This window comes from Diceros bicornis, chromosome 21, assembly GCF_020826845.1.
Source record: "Diceros bicornis minor isolate mBicDic1 chromosome 21, mDicBic1.mat.cur, whole genome shotgun sequence".
NCBI lineage: Eukaryota > Metazoa > Chordata > Mammalia > Perissodactyla > Rhinocerotidae > Diceros > Diceros bicornis.
The window spans coordinates 18,128,968-18,143,417 of record NC_080760.1 but is presented as its reverse complement, the minus strand read 5'-3'; the positions used below and the strand labels follow the sequence as shown (position 1 = coordinate 18,143,417).

The window sequence follows — 14,450 nt, the reverse complement described above, 5'->3', positions numbered from 1 at the left end:
TACTGGTGACAGATTCTACTACGTAGAATGTAAAAATGTCTTGATTTAGTCTTCGTTCATAGATGCTGCTTTTTTTTAAATTTAGAATTCTGGGTTGAGAGACTTTTTGTTTTCACAATTTAAAGATGCCGCTCTTCTGAATTCTATAGTTTCTGATGAGAAGTAAGCTAACAATCAAATCTTGCTTCTCTTGTACATAATGTGTCATTTTTCTCATGATACTTTCAAGATTTGCTCTTTATCTGGCTTTCAACAGTTGGATCATGACGTGTGTAGGCATGGCCTTCTTCGTGCATTTATCTTATTCATCTGTTTCCCTCATCTCTGGCTGATAAGTAGTACGCGATAAATATTTGGTGAATTCACTTGGGGAAAAAAAATCAAGTTATTCTTTGTTATTTTAACAGAATCCAGAGGGAGTCTGGAAGCATAACCTAAAGCAACCACTCACGTTTATTTGGAGTCTCATGTTTTATCTTTAAAATTTAGGTTAATCTGGCATGCAAGGATATTAACTCCTTACCAAATCTTTGAGTACATATTGATTCTTCAAAGTACCACATTGTTCTGTGGCTTCCTATCCCTTCAGGGATACCACCATATTCTACCAGGGATATTCATATCAATTTACAAAGAGGGTCTCACATTTTACATGACAGCCCATCCAAACTAACAAAATGACATTCATATTACATTTCAGAGCTTACAAAGTATTTTTCTAAATATCTCACTTAAACTTCCCAACAACTTTGTGGTCAACTTTGGTTATAGCGACTGATAGTAATTTAACAGAAGTTGGTTTATGAGGATTTATCAAGAAGATAAAGTAGAATTAAGTGAACAGGAGAGAACTATTACATTTTGGTGAAAAGGGATTCTCAAGGCACGAGATTCACTCAGCCTTGGTTTAATTCTCAAAAAAACGTCCTTAGTATACGGGGAGCAGCAGTGAGGCCCTGGGAGCTAAGTGATGAAGGAAAGGCCAAAACGAGAGAGCAGACATAAGAAGAAAATACCAGGCTAAACATAAGCTCTTTGCTTGTGATGACTTTGCTTAGAACTGGTTTATATTTAAACAACAACAAAACCTGAGCTTAGTTTCAAACAAGCTAGATATTGGAAGATATCCCAGAGCTCTAGTTCTGAGCCACAGTCTTACACTTAATACAATTCATAGAAATCACAATACTACTGAGTATCTCAAAATAAAAGAAAAATTGTTTTTAAAAATTAATAATAATTGAGTCCCAGGCTAAAACAATAACGGTAACAGAATTTATTTTCAGCTGGGATAGCTACGGATAACCAGAACATGTGGAGTAGGTCAATCCTCCCAAGGCTATAATGATCTTTCATAAGTCCCTAAAATATAAGGTCTCTGGTAGACAACTCCAAGAAGCAGTTAGCTGTCTGTCATATAGGGATTGCACTACTACTAAATATAAACCATGAATAAAACATTTTTTCCCTTATCTTCAAAAGTTTCTTCATATCCCTTTATCATCTGTCCTTCCTATCACTCCCTAATCCTTCCCTCTCCTTGCCCTGCCTCCAGGAAACCAGGAACCAGCTTTCTGTCACAATGTAGTTGTTTGCATATTCTAGCATTTTGTATAAATAGAATTATACAGTAAGTACTTTTTTTTGTCTGGGTTTCTCATATATAATTTTATTTATTTATTTTTTCCCCCAAAGCCCCAGCAGACAGTTGTAGGTCATAGCTGCACATCCTTCTAGTTGCTGCATGTGGGACACGGCCTCAGCATGGCCAGAGAGGCGGTGCGTCGGTGCGCGCCCGGGATCGAACCCGGGCCGCCAGTAGCGGAGCGCACGCACTTAACCACTAAGCCACGGGGCCGCCCTTGGGTTTCTTCATTCAGCATAATGATTGCAATATTCATCCATGATGTTGCATTTTATCAGTAATTCAGACCTTTTTACGGCTGAGTAGTATTACATTGTATGAATAGGCCATAATTTGCTTCCTTATTCACCCACTGATGAACATTTGGGTTGTGTTCAGTTTTTAGCTATACAAATAAAGCTGCTAAATACACCCACGTAAAAGTCTTTGCACGGACATATATATTTTTTTCTCTGAGAAAATGCTTAGGAAGGAATGGCTGGGTGTTCTTCTTTTTAAGAAATTTCCAAGTTGTTTCCAAAGTTATGATGTAATTTTTACTTTCCCACCAGTGGTATACAAGGAGTTCCAGTTGGTTCACAATACTCAGTCTACTTTATTTTAGTCAATGTAATAGGTGTATAGTGGTATGTCTTCATGTTTTATTTTGTTTTTCCCTGATGAGGAATGATGTTCAGTATCTTTCCTTGTGGTTATTGACCAGTCACATATCTTGTGTGGTAAATGTTTGTTCAAATCTTTTCTCCATTATCTGTCTTCATGTTATTTTATTTATTGTTTTTGTCTTCATGTTATCGAGTAGAAGGAATTCTTTACGTATTCTGGACAACAGTTTGATAAATGTGTTGCAAATACTTTCTCCAAGCGTCTGGCTTTCTGCTATCTTAATGTGTCTTTCAAAGAGAAAATATTTTTAAACTTGATTATGCCCCCAATATCAAAATGAATTTAGGGAGACCTGCCATCTTAACAATATTGAGTCTTCCAATCTATGAACAAGTATCTCTCTCCAGTTAGGTGTTTTTTAAGTTCTCTCAGCAATGCTTTGTGGCTTTCAGGGTAGAGGTCTTGGACATGTTTTGTTAGATTCATTTGTTTATGTTTCTTGGCACCAATGTAAATGGAACTGATTTCATTCCAGTTTCCAATTGTTTGCTGCTAGTACATAAAAATACAATTGATTTTTATAGATTGATCTTGTCTCCTGTATCTTTGCTAAGTTTATTAGTTCTAGTAATAGTTTCTTAGATTCCTCTAGAATTTTTTTTTTTTTGTGAGGAAGATTAGCCCTGAGCTAAGATCCACGCTAATCCTCCTCTTTTTGCTAAGGAAGACTGACTCTGAGCTAACATCTATTGCCAGTCCTCCTCCTTTTTTTCCCCAAAGCCCCAGTAGATAGTTGTATGTCATAGTTGCACATCCTCCTAGTTGCTGTATGTGGGATGCCGCCTCAGCATGGCCAGAGAAGCGGTGAGTCAGTGCGCACCCGGGATCCGAACCTGGGCCGCCAGGAGCAGAGTGCGCACTTAACCACTAAGCCACGGGGAGGGCCCTAGAATTTTCTACAAAATGTTTTATCATATGCAAATAGGGATAGTTTTACTTCTTTTCTTATCTTTCTGCCTTTTATTTCTTTTGCTTGGTTTATTGCAATGGCTAGGACGTCCAGTATGATATACAACAGGTGGTGAGAGCAGACATTCTGGGCTTTTTCCTGATCTCAGTGGGAAACAATTCAGTATTTTACCATTAAGTATGATATTTGGTTTCTCACATATGTCCTTCGTCAGTCTGAAAAAGTTCTCTAATATTTGTAATTTGCTGAGAGTTTTTATTACAAATGGTTGTCAAATTTTGTTAAATGTTTTACCTCCATCTATTGAGATTATGATATGATTTTTCCCCATTGTTTTATTAATATGACATTACATTAAATGATTTTTAAATATTAAACCAAACTGCATGTCTTAGAGGAATCCTACTGAGTATTATCTTTTTTATTAATTGTTATATTGATTTGCTAATATTTGGTTAAGAATTTTTACATCTACTTTCATGAAGGATATTGATTTCTAAATCCTTCTTCCGTAGTCTTTTTCAGGATTTGGTAATAGGGTTACGCTGGCTTCATAAAACAAGCGGGGCAGAAATCCATTCTTGATTTCTGGGGGAAAAAATGTGAAAAATTTCTATTATTTTTTTCTTTGAGTATTTGATAGAATTCACTCCACTGGGCCTAAAGTTTTTTTAACAGGAAAATTTTTGCTATTACATTCAATTTCTCTAAAAGATATATAGGGCTATTCAGATTTTCTATTTCTTCTTATATCATTTTCTGTTCTTTTTCAATAAAAATTTCTATTTAATCTAAATTGTCGCATTTGTTGGCATAAAGTTGTTCATTATTCTCTTATGCTTTTAATGTCTGTGGGATCTGTGGTATAACCTCCATCATTCCTGATATTGGTGATTTGTATTTTCTCTCTCTCTCTCTTTTCTGTTCCAGTCATCTCTGCTCTTATCTTTCTTATTTTCTTCCTTTTATTTACTCTGGGTTTACCTTGTTCTTTTCTTAGCTTCCTAAAGTAGAGCCTTAAGTGACAATTTAAGATCTTTCTTCCTTTCTAATGCAAGTATTTAAAATTATGTTTCCCTCTAAACACTACTTTAGCTGTATCTACTTTTTTATTGTCATTCAACCAAAATATTTTCTAATTTCCGAGTAATTTTGTCTTTGACTCACAGATTATTTAGGAGCATGCTGTTTAATATCCAGATATTTAGAATTTTTCTAGTTAATTTATTATTGATTTCCAATATAATTTGACTGTGGTTAAATAATATGCTTTATTGATTTTGATCCTCTTAAGCATAATGAGACCATGTACACCGGAATAAAATGTGCATCCATGGTTGTTAGATATAGTGTTCTATAAATGCTAATCAGATAAGGTGAGTTCATAGTGTTTTTCAAATCTTCCAGTTTGTTGTTAGTGCTGTTGAGTTGGATTCCAACTCCTAGCGACCCTGTGTACAGCAGAGTGGAACCCTGCCAGGTCTTTTTGCACCATCTTCTCACCTTCCGGTGCCATATCAGACAATGCTCCCCTGCTATTCATAGGGTTTTCACGGCCAACTTTTTCAGAAGTGGGTGGCGAGCCAGTCTGACTTGGTCTGGAAGCTCCACTGAACCTGTCCACTACAGGTGACCCTGCTGGTATCTGAAATACCAGTGGCATAACTTTTAGCATCATAGCAACATGCAGTCGCCACAGTATGACAACTGACAGACAGGTGGTGTGGTTCCTTTACCAGGAAACCCAGCCCAGGAGGCGAAAGTGCAGAATCTTAACCACTAGACAACCAGGGTTGGCATCTTTTATATCTCCAATTATTTATTTATTTTTTCCAGTTGTTTTATCAATTGCTGAGAAAGGTGTTATAAAAACTTCCTACTGTGATTGTTATTATCTATTTTTTTCATATCTTTTATATCTCCAATTATTTATTTTTCATCTAGTTGTTTTATAATCACTGAAGAGAGATGGTATAAAAATTTTCTACTATGATTGAATAGAATTATCTATTTTTTTCTTTAATTCTGTCCCTTTTTGTTTCATATCCCTATCTCAGGTAATACTCTTTTTTCTTTATGTCTATTTTATTTGATATTAAAATTAGCAAGTCCAGCCTTCTTAGGCTGTTTGTACATTACGTTTTTTCCTGTGCATTTATTTATAGTCTATCTGTTTCTTTACATTTCAGGGGTTTCTCTTTTAGGTACAGTCTTGCTTTTTTCCCCACTTTACAAATCTTTGCCTTTTAACAGCAGTGTTTAAACAAGGGGTCAGCAAACTTGTTCTGTAAATGGTTAGACAGTAAATATTCTAGGCTTTGTGAGCCATATTGTTCTCTGTCACTGCTACTTAGTTCTGTAGCTGTAGCATGACAGCAATCTTAGGTAATATGTAAAAAATGAGGTGGCCAAATTTGGCCTACAGGCCTTAGTTTTCTGATTCCTAATCTAAACACTCCTAGTTAAGATCACCAACATTTAATGTAATCATTGATAAAGCTGGCTCCGCCCCCTACCGTTTTATTTTTGTTTCTATTTCTACCCTGTTTTTTCTAACTCTGTTACCATTTCTTAACTTCCTTAGATTATTTTTTAGTATTTCATTTTAATTTATCTATTTTCTTTTTGGCTATATCTCTGTATCTTTGCTATACTTACTATATTTGCTCTTTGTATTTTATTTTTAGTAGTTATTCTAGGAGATAATAATACATATAGAAAAACTTTCAGTCTATTTAGAGTTTACACTGTACCAGTTCAGGTGGTATTTAGAAATCTGGCAACCATACAGGTACATTTAGCCCATCCTTTAGCCCATCCCTCACTAATGTTAATGATCTACTTATCTTGCATATTACATCTACTTTACATTGAAAGCTCCAGCAGACAATGTTTTGCACTTTGCTTTCCACAGTCATACATACTTTAAGAATTTTTTTTTTATTGAAGCATAATTGACGTATAACATCGTATTGGTTTCAGGTGTACAACATAATGACTTGATATTTGTGCACACTGCAAAATGATCACCACAATAAGTCTAGTTACCATCCGTCACTACACAAAGTTAACTTTTAGGATTACCCTCTTGGCAACTTTCAAGTATCCTCTAAAATATTACTGACTATAGTCACCATGCAACTGTAAGCTTGCACTTCTTGACCTCCTTCACTCATTTTGCCCACTCCCTAACCCCAATCTCCTCTGGCAACCACCACTATGTTTTCTGTATCTAAGACTCTGGTTTGGTTTGGTTTTGTTTTTTACATTCCACATACAGGTGAAATCATACATTATTTGTCTTTCTCTGTCTGATTTATTTCACTTAGCATAATTCTCTCAAGGTCCACACATTTTGTCGCAAATGGCAAGATTTAATTCTTTTTTATGGCTGAGCAGTATTCCATTGTGTATATCCATGTATACATATATACACTGTATATTATATATATATGTATATGTATATACACACACACAAATACACACACACCACATCTTCTTATCCATTTTTCCATCAATGGACACTTAGGTTATTTCTATATCTGGGCTACTGGAAATAATGCTACAATGAAGATGGGGGTGCATATATCTTTTCAAATTAGTGTTTTCATATTCTTCAGATAAATACATAGAAGTGGAATTGCTGGATCATATGACAGTTCTATTTTTAACTTTTTGAGGAACCTCCATAAGGTTTTCCATATTGGCTACATCAATTTACATTCCCACCAACAGTGCCCGAGTGTCGCCTTTTCTCCACATTCTCACCAACACTAGTTATTTCCTGTCTTTTTGATGACAGCCATTCTAACAGGCTTTAGGTGATCTCTCACTGCAGTTTTGATTTGTCTTTCCCTGATGATTAGTGATATTGAGCATCTTTTTGTGTGCCTGGTTGGCCACCTGTACATCTTCTTTGGAAAAATGTCTATTCAGATCCTCTGCTGATTTTTTAACCAGATTGTTTTTTTTGCTATTAAATTTTATGAGTTCTTTATATATTTTGGATATTAATCCTTTATTGGATACATGATTTGCAAATATTTTCTCCCATTTAGTAGGTTGACTTTTTATTTTGTTGATGGTTTCCTTTGCTGTGCAGAAGCTTTTTAATTTGACGTAGTTCCACTTGTTTATTTTGCCTTTGTTGCCTTTGCTTTTGGAGTCAAATCCAAAACTTCATCGCCAAGATCCATGTCAAGTAGCGTATTGCCTATGCTTTCTTCTAGGAGTTTTATGGTTTCAGGTCTTACAGTCAAGTAGTTAATCCATTTTGAGTTAATATTTGTATATGGTGTAAGACAGTGGTCTACTTTCATTCTTTTGCATGTGGCTGTCCACTTTACCCAGCAACAATTATTGAAGATATCACCCTTTCCTCACTGTATATCTTGGTTCCTTTGTCGTAAATTAATTGACCATACATGGGTGGTTTTATTTCTGGGTTCTCTATTCTGTTCCATTGATTTATGTGTCTGTTTCCATGACAATGCCATACTGTTTTGATTACTAAAGCTTCATAACATAGTTTGAAAGTGGGGAGTATGATGCCTCCAGCTTTGTTCTTCTTTCTCAAGATAGCTTTGGCTATTAAGCTATGTACTGTGGTTCCATAGAAATTTTAAAATTGTTTGTTCCATTTCTGTGATAAATGTCATTGGACTTTTAATAGGAGTTGCATTGAATCTGTATATTGCTTTGGGAAATATGGACATTTTAACAATATAAATTTTTCCAATCCATGAGCATGGAGTTTCTTTCCATTCTTTGTGTCTTCTTTAATTTCTTCCATCAATGATTTACAGTTTTCATTTACACGTCTATCATCTCCTTGGTTAAATTTATTCCTAGGTATTTTATTCTTTTTGATGTGATTGTAAATGGGATTGTTTTCTTAATTTCTCTGATAGTTCATTGTTATTGTATAAAAACACAACCAATTTTTGTATACTGATTTTGTACCCTGCTACTTTATTGTATTTGTTCATTTGTCCTAACAGATTTTTGGTGGAGTCTTTAGTATTTTCTAAATATAGAACCATGTCTTCCATAAAACAGTGATAGTTTTACTTCTTCCTTTCCAATTTGGATGCCTTTTATTTCTTTTTCTTGCCTAATTGCTCTGGCAAGAACTTACAATACTATATTGAATAAAAGGGAGCATAGTGGGAATCCTTGTCTTGTTCCTGATCTTAGAGGGATAGCTTTCACCTTTTCACCATTGAGTACGATATTAGCTGTGGGCTTGTCATATATGGCCTTTATTATGTTGAGGTACATTCCCTCTATACCCATTTTGTTGAGAGTTTTTTTTTCCATAAAAGATGTTGAATTTTGTCAAGTGCTTTTTCTGCATCTATTGAGATGATCATATGATTTTTATCCTTCATTTTGCTAATATGGTATATTACATTGATTGATTTGCAGATGTTGAACCATCCTTGCATCCCTAAAATAAATCTCACTTGATCATGCTATATGCTCCCTTTAACATATTGTTGAATTCGGTTTGTTAATATTTTGTTGAGTATTTCTGCATCTATGTTCTTCAGAGATATTTGCCTGTTATTTTTTTTGTTTTTATATTCTTGTCTGATTGTAGCTGGCATTGTAAAATAAGTTTGGAAGCATTCCTTCCTCTTCAATTTCTTTGGAAGAGTTTGAGAAGGACAGATGTTAAAGCTTCTTTGAATGTTTGGTAGAATTCACCAGTGAAGCCATCTTATCCTGGACTTTTCTTTGTTGGGCAGCTTTTGATTACTGATTCACTATTAGACATTGGTCTGTTCAGATTTTCTATTTCTTGCTAATTCAGTCTTGGAAGATTCTAAGATTCTAAGAATTAATCCATTACTTCTAGGTTGTCCAATTGGCTGGCGTATAATTGTTCATAGTAGTCTCTTATGATTCTTTGTTGTAACTTCTCTTTCATTTCTGATTTTATTTATTTGAGCATTCTCTCTTTTTTTCTTGGTGAGTCTAGCTAAAGGTTTGTCAATTTTGTTTACCTTTTCAAAGAACCAACTCTTAATTTCATTGATCATTTCTATTGTCTTTTTAGTCTCTATTTCATTTACTTCCACTCTGATCTTTATTTCTTTCCTTCTAGTAACTTTGAGATTTGTTTGTTCTTTTTCTAGTTCCTTTGAGTGTAAAGTTAGATTGTTTATTTGAGATTTTTCTTGTTTCTTCAGGTAGGCCTGTATTGCTATGAACTTTCCTCTTAGAACTGCTTTTGCTGCATCTCATAGATTTTGGTATGTCATATTTCCATTTGCACTTGTCTCTAGGTATTTTTTTATTTCTCCTTCAATTTCTTTATTGAGCCAATGCTTGTTCAGTAGCATGTGGCTTAATCTCCACATATATGTGATTTTTCCGGTTTTATTCTTGTAATTGATTTCAAGTTTCATACCACTGTGGTCAGAAAAGATGCTTTATATGATTTTAATCTTCTTAAATTTATTGAGATTTGTGTTGTAGCCTAATATGTAACCTATCCCAGGGAATGTACCATGTACACTTGAGAAGAATGTGTATTTTGCTGCTTTTGCATGAAATGTTCTGTATTTATTTATTAAATACATCTGGTCCAATGTGTTGCTTAAGGCTAATGTTTCCTCATTGATTTTCTGTCTGGATAATCTATGCATTGATGTAGCCTGTAACTGTCTTTCCAATTGTTGTAGTTCCATGGAGCCCAAGAACACAAGGCCCCTTGACCACCAGGGCCAGGTAATCAAGCAGTGTCCCCCCTGTGTAGACTGCACAGCCTGCTGGCTTTAGGGAGGCAGCTGGAGAGCGTAGGCAACAGGGCATACTTGATGGCTTTGTAGCAAGGGAGTGGAAAATGTCTGGACTGCACACACCTGCCAGCTTTAGCAAGAAAGCAGGATGATGCTGTGACCACTTGGCACTTGCTAGCCTTACTTTAGCAAGGCAGTGGGAGGGTGCCATGTTTGCATGTGCTCGCCTGTGCGAGCAGGGTAGAGAGTGCAAAAATAGTGTCCAATAGTGCCTCGGTTTCCAGAGAGAGGCCCAACTGTTCCCTGCCCTTCCAGCAGATGTTTTAATATTAGCAAGTGAATCTCTTTCACATATAGTCTATGTGCTTTTCAAACTTGTTTTTGTGCTGTGTCCCAGGGCAAGTGAGACCACATGTGACCCCTTTAAAAGGAAAATCTCAGGGGGCTGAACCAGTGGCATAGTGGTTAAGTTTGTGAGCTCTGCTTCGGCGGACCAGGGTTTGCAGGTTTGGATCCCAGGTGCAGACCTATGCACCACTCATCAAGCCATGCTGTGGGGCATCCCACGTACAAAATAGAGGAAGATAGGCACAGATGTTAGCTCATGGCTAATCTTCCTCAGCAAAAAGAGGAAGATTGGCAATGGATGTTAGCTCAGAGCCAATCTTCTTCACATACATACATACATACAAAAAAAGGAAGGCCGACCCCATGGCGTAGCGGTTACGTGTGTGTGCTCCGCTGCTGGCAGCCCAGGTTCGGATCCTGGGTGTGCACTGACACGCTGCTTGTCAGGCCATGCTGTGGCGGCGTCTCACATAAAGTGGAGGAAGATGGGCACAGATGTTAGCCCAGGGCCAGAATTCCTCAGCAAAAAGGATTGGCATGGATGTTAGCACAGGGCTGATCTTCCTCACCAAAAAAAAAAAAAAAAAAGGGAGAATCTCAGTTCCCTACTGCCCTTTGTGTCCTTTGGACATAAACCTCATTTATTTTCTAAGCCAGACATTTTGGGGACTCATCTCTTTAGTGCAAATCACAAGGGTTGGGGTGCCTGATGTGGGGCAAAAACCTCTCACTCCTCCGGAAGAAGCTCTGGACTTATGAGATCCCTCTCTATTGTGGGTTGCTACACTGGGGATGGGGTTTTGGTGAGACTGTATCTCTGCCTCACCTGTCTCAATGTGGTCCTTTTATTCTTTGCTGTGGAGGAGCAGTTCAACTAGTTTTCAGTACTATTTCAGAGGGAATTGTTTCATATGTCACTGTAGATTTGGTGTGTCCATGGAAAAAGGTGAGTTCAGGCCAAGCCACCATCTTGGATTGCCCCCAGTCATACATATTTTTTTTAAATAGTTTTTTTAAAAAAACTTACCAAGCTATTTATCATTTCTGTTGGTTTTCCTTTTTTGCTGAAGATACAAGTTTTCATCTGGTATCATTCTCCTTTATCCTTGAAACTTCCTTTTAGCATTCCTTGTAGAGCAGAGTTGCTGGTGACAAATTCTCTTAGTTTCCCTTCATCTACAGTGTCTTGATTTCACTTTGATTTCTGTGGGATATCTTTACTGGCTTGAAAGTTATTTTCTGTTAGCACTTTAAAGATATTGCTCCAAGGTCTTCTGTCCTCTATGGCTTTTAATGAGAAATCCTCTGTCAAATAATTGTAAACCTATATAAAATGTGTCTTCTTGCAGCTGCTTTCAAAATTTTAAAAAAGTTATCTTTGGTTTTCAGTATTTTAATCACAATGTGCCGAAGAACGTTTTTCTTTGAGTTTATACTCAAAGATAAACATGCTTGGGATGAGGTGAACTTCTTGAATATGCAAAAGCCCATCTTTGTCTGCAAATTTAGGAGGCTTTCTGGAAAATATTTGTTCAACATTTTCTGCCCCAATTTTTTTCTCTTTTCCTTTTGGAACTCCAATTACACATATATTATTTTGTCCCACAGCCACTGAGGTTCTGGTCCTTTTTTTTTTTTTTTGCTGAGGAAGATTCATCCTGAGCTAACATCCATGCCAATCTTCCTCTATTTTTTAGAATGTGGGCCACCAGCACAGCATGGCTGCTGACAGAGCAGTGTAAGTCCGTGCGTGGGAACTGAACCTAGGGTCGCCAAAGTGGAGTACACTGAACTTAACCACTAGGCCACTGAGGCTGGCCCTCTGGTCCTTTTTTAAATACCTTTTTTTCTCTCTGTTTTTCAAATTCAGTAATTTCTATGCTCTGTGTTCAAGTTCAGTGACTTTTTCTTCTGTCATATGCAGGCCACCACTAAGCCCATATAGTATAGTTTATTTTTCTTTCAGGTATTTTATTTTCAAATCTTAAATTCCATTTGATTCTTTTTATACTTTTTATTCCCCATTGAGAATTCTTATCTTTTATATTCAGTGTGTTTTCCTTTACACATCATGAAAAAAGTTATAATCGCTGCTTTAAAGTCTTTTTTGCAATTCAATTACAGTCATGTGTCACTTAATGATGGGGATATGTGTCGTTAGGTGATTTTGTCATTGTGTGAACATCATAGAGTGTACTTACACAAACTTAGTTGGTACAGCCTACTATACATCTAGGCTATATTGCATTAATCTTATGGGACCACTGTCACATATGCTGTCCGTTGTTGACTGAAACTTCGTTATGTCGCACATGACCGTATTTTAAAACACATTGGGAACGTTCATTTAGTTGTCAGCTTTTGCTTTTTTTCCCCCGAGTATACAGAAATAATCAATGGGATGGATGGAGTGAGGTGGGCTTCTGCTGTTATGTTAGAATTGGATCTCTTATGCTTTCCTTTTTAACAACTTCTGTGATAAAGGATCTAAAGAAGGTGAATCTATTTCTCTGCACTCTGTTTGCTAAAGCTGCCATACAAAAGTATCATAAGCTGGGTGGCTTAAAACAATAGGAATTTACTGTTTGACGGTTCTAGGGGTTAGAGTCCCTAATAAAGGTATCACCAGTGCCATATTCCCTCTGAGACTCTTGAGTAGAACCCTTCATTGCCTCTCTTCCTTACTTCTGGTGGTAGCTAGCAATCATTGTATTCTTTGGCTTGCAGCTGGATCAGTTCAATCTCTGTCTCCATCTTCACAAGACACTGTGTGTGTCTTTACATTGACTTCCCTCTGCGTGTGTCTGCATCCCAATTTCCCCTTTTTGTAAGGATACCAGTCACATTAGATTAGGGATCACTCTCATGACCTCATTTTAACTTGATTACCTCTATAATGACCCTGTTACCAGATAAGGTCACATCCTGAGATACTAAGGATTAGGAACTCAACATATCTTTTGAGAGGGATGCAATTACAATTTCCCTTCCTCTCTGAAATGTTTTTCAGCAACCATCAGCATTAGCATTCAGAGAATAATCTAAGACAGAGTAAGTCATTTCATGATTATCCTCTTTCATACCATTATGGGTTATAATGGAATGGCAAATGGCCATTAAACTGGAATATTTAATATTGTTCAAAAGTATTTACTACTGATTATAAAAGAAATGATTTTTATAATGGAGGATGAGCTTTTAGTTGTTATGACAGTGTTCATTTAATGTAGGGCCTCATCATAATTCTAATTATATGCATTTTTATAATAAGCCCACCCCCAATATATTAGCATGTCCAATCTTTTCAAAGTGCACAAACACATATAAAAACTAAACCAAGCTGTATAGTATACAGTAGGGGGAAAGAGGGAAAGAGGCAAAGAGAAAAGGAGAAAGAAGGAGGATGGTAAAGGAGGCTCTATAAAATATGGAATAATATTTGAACCCACTTTAAAAAACACAGTTTAAAGACTGGCTTGTAGGGGCCGGCCTGGTGGCGCAAGCAGTTAAGTGTGCGTGGTCCGCTGCAGCGGCCCAAGGTTCGCCGGTTCGGATCCCGGGCGTGCACCGACGCACCGCTCGGCAAGCCATGCTGTGGCAGTGTCCCATATAAAGTGGAGGAAGATGCGCACGGATGTTAGCCCAGGGCCAGTCTTCCTCAGCAAAAAGAAGAGGATTGGCAGATGTTAGCTCAGGGCTGATCTTCCTCACAAAAAAAAAAAAAAATTTAAAGACTGGCTTGTAATCACTAACGCTGGGATAAACACAGATTTATCAATATTGACCTGTCAGATTTAATAAGACTTAAAAAAGTATTGTTTTAAAAATATAATTTCAAATAGTATTCAACATTGACAATGTATGTATAAAATATACTACAGTCTGCTTAAGGTCAAAGAAACAAGTGTTAACTTGTATGCAATTAATAATTTGTACAAACCCAGGTGATATGAATTCATATTAAACTGTAAAACTGCTGAATACAATATGTTTGGCCTATACCAAGTGAAATGTTATGCAATTAACAAAATGCCTTTTTAAAATAGTAAACAGTGCTGTTTTTTTTAAATATTACATGTCAATCAAAAGGTCTGAGTGATAATCTGATTCCAACAGACTCTTCCAGTCTGATAGT

General features: G+C 36.5%; 1 protein-coding gene across 9 annotated transcripts in view; it reads right to left on the bottom strand.

Annotated features, from left to right (window-relative positions):
• Positions 1-14,450, bottom strand: part of VPS13B (vacuolar protein sorting 13 homolog B) — a 739,916-nt gene that overhangs the window by 358,016 nt on the left and 367,450 nt on the right. The gene's annotated exons all lie outside the window — the stretch shown is intronic.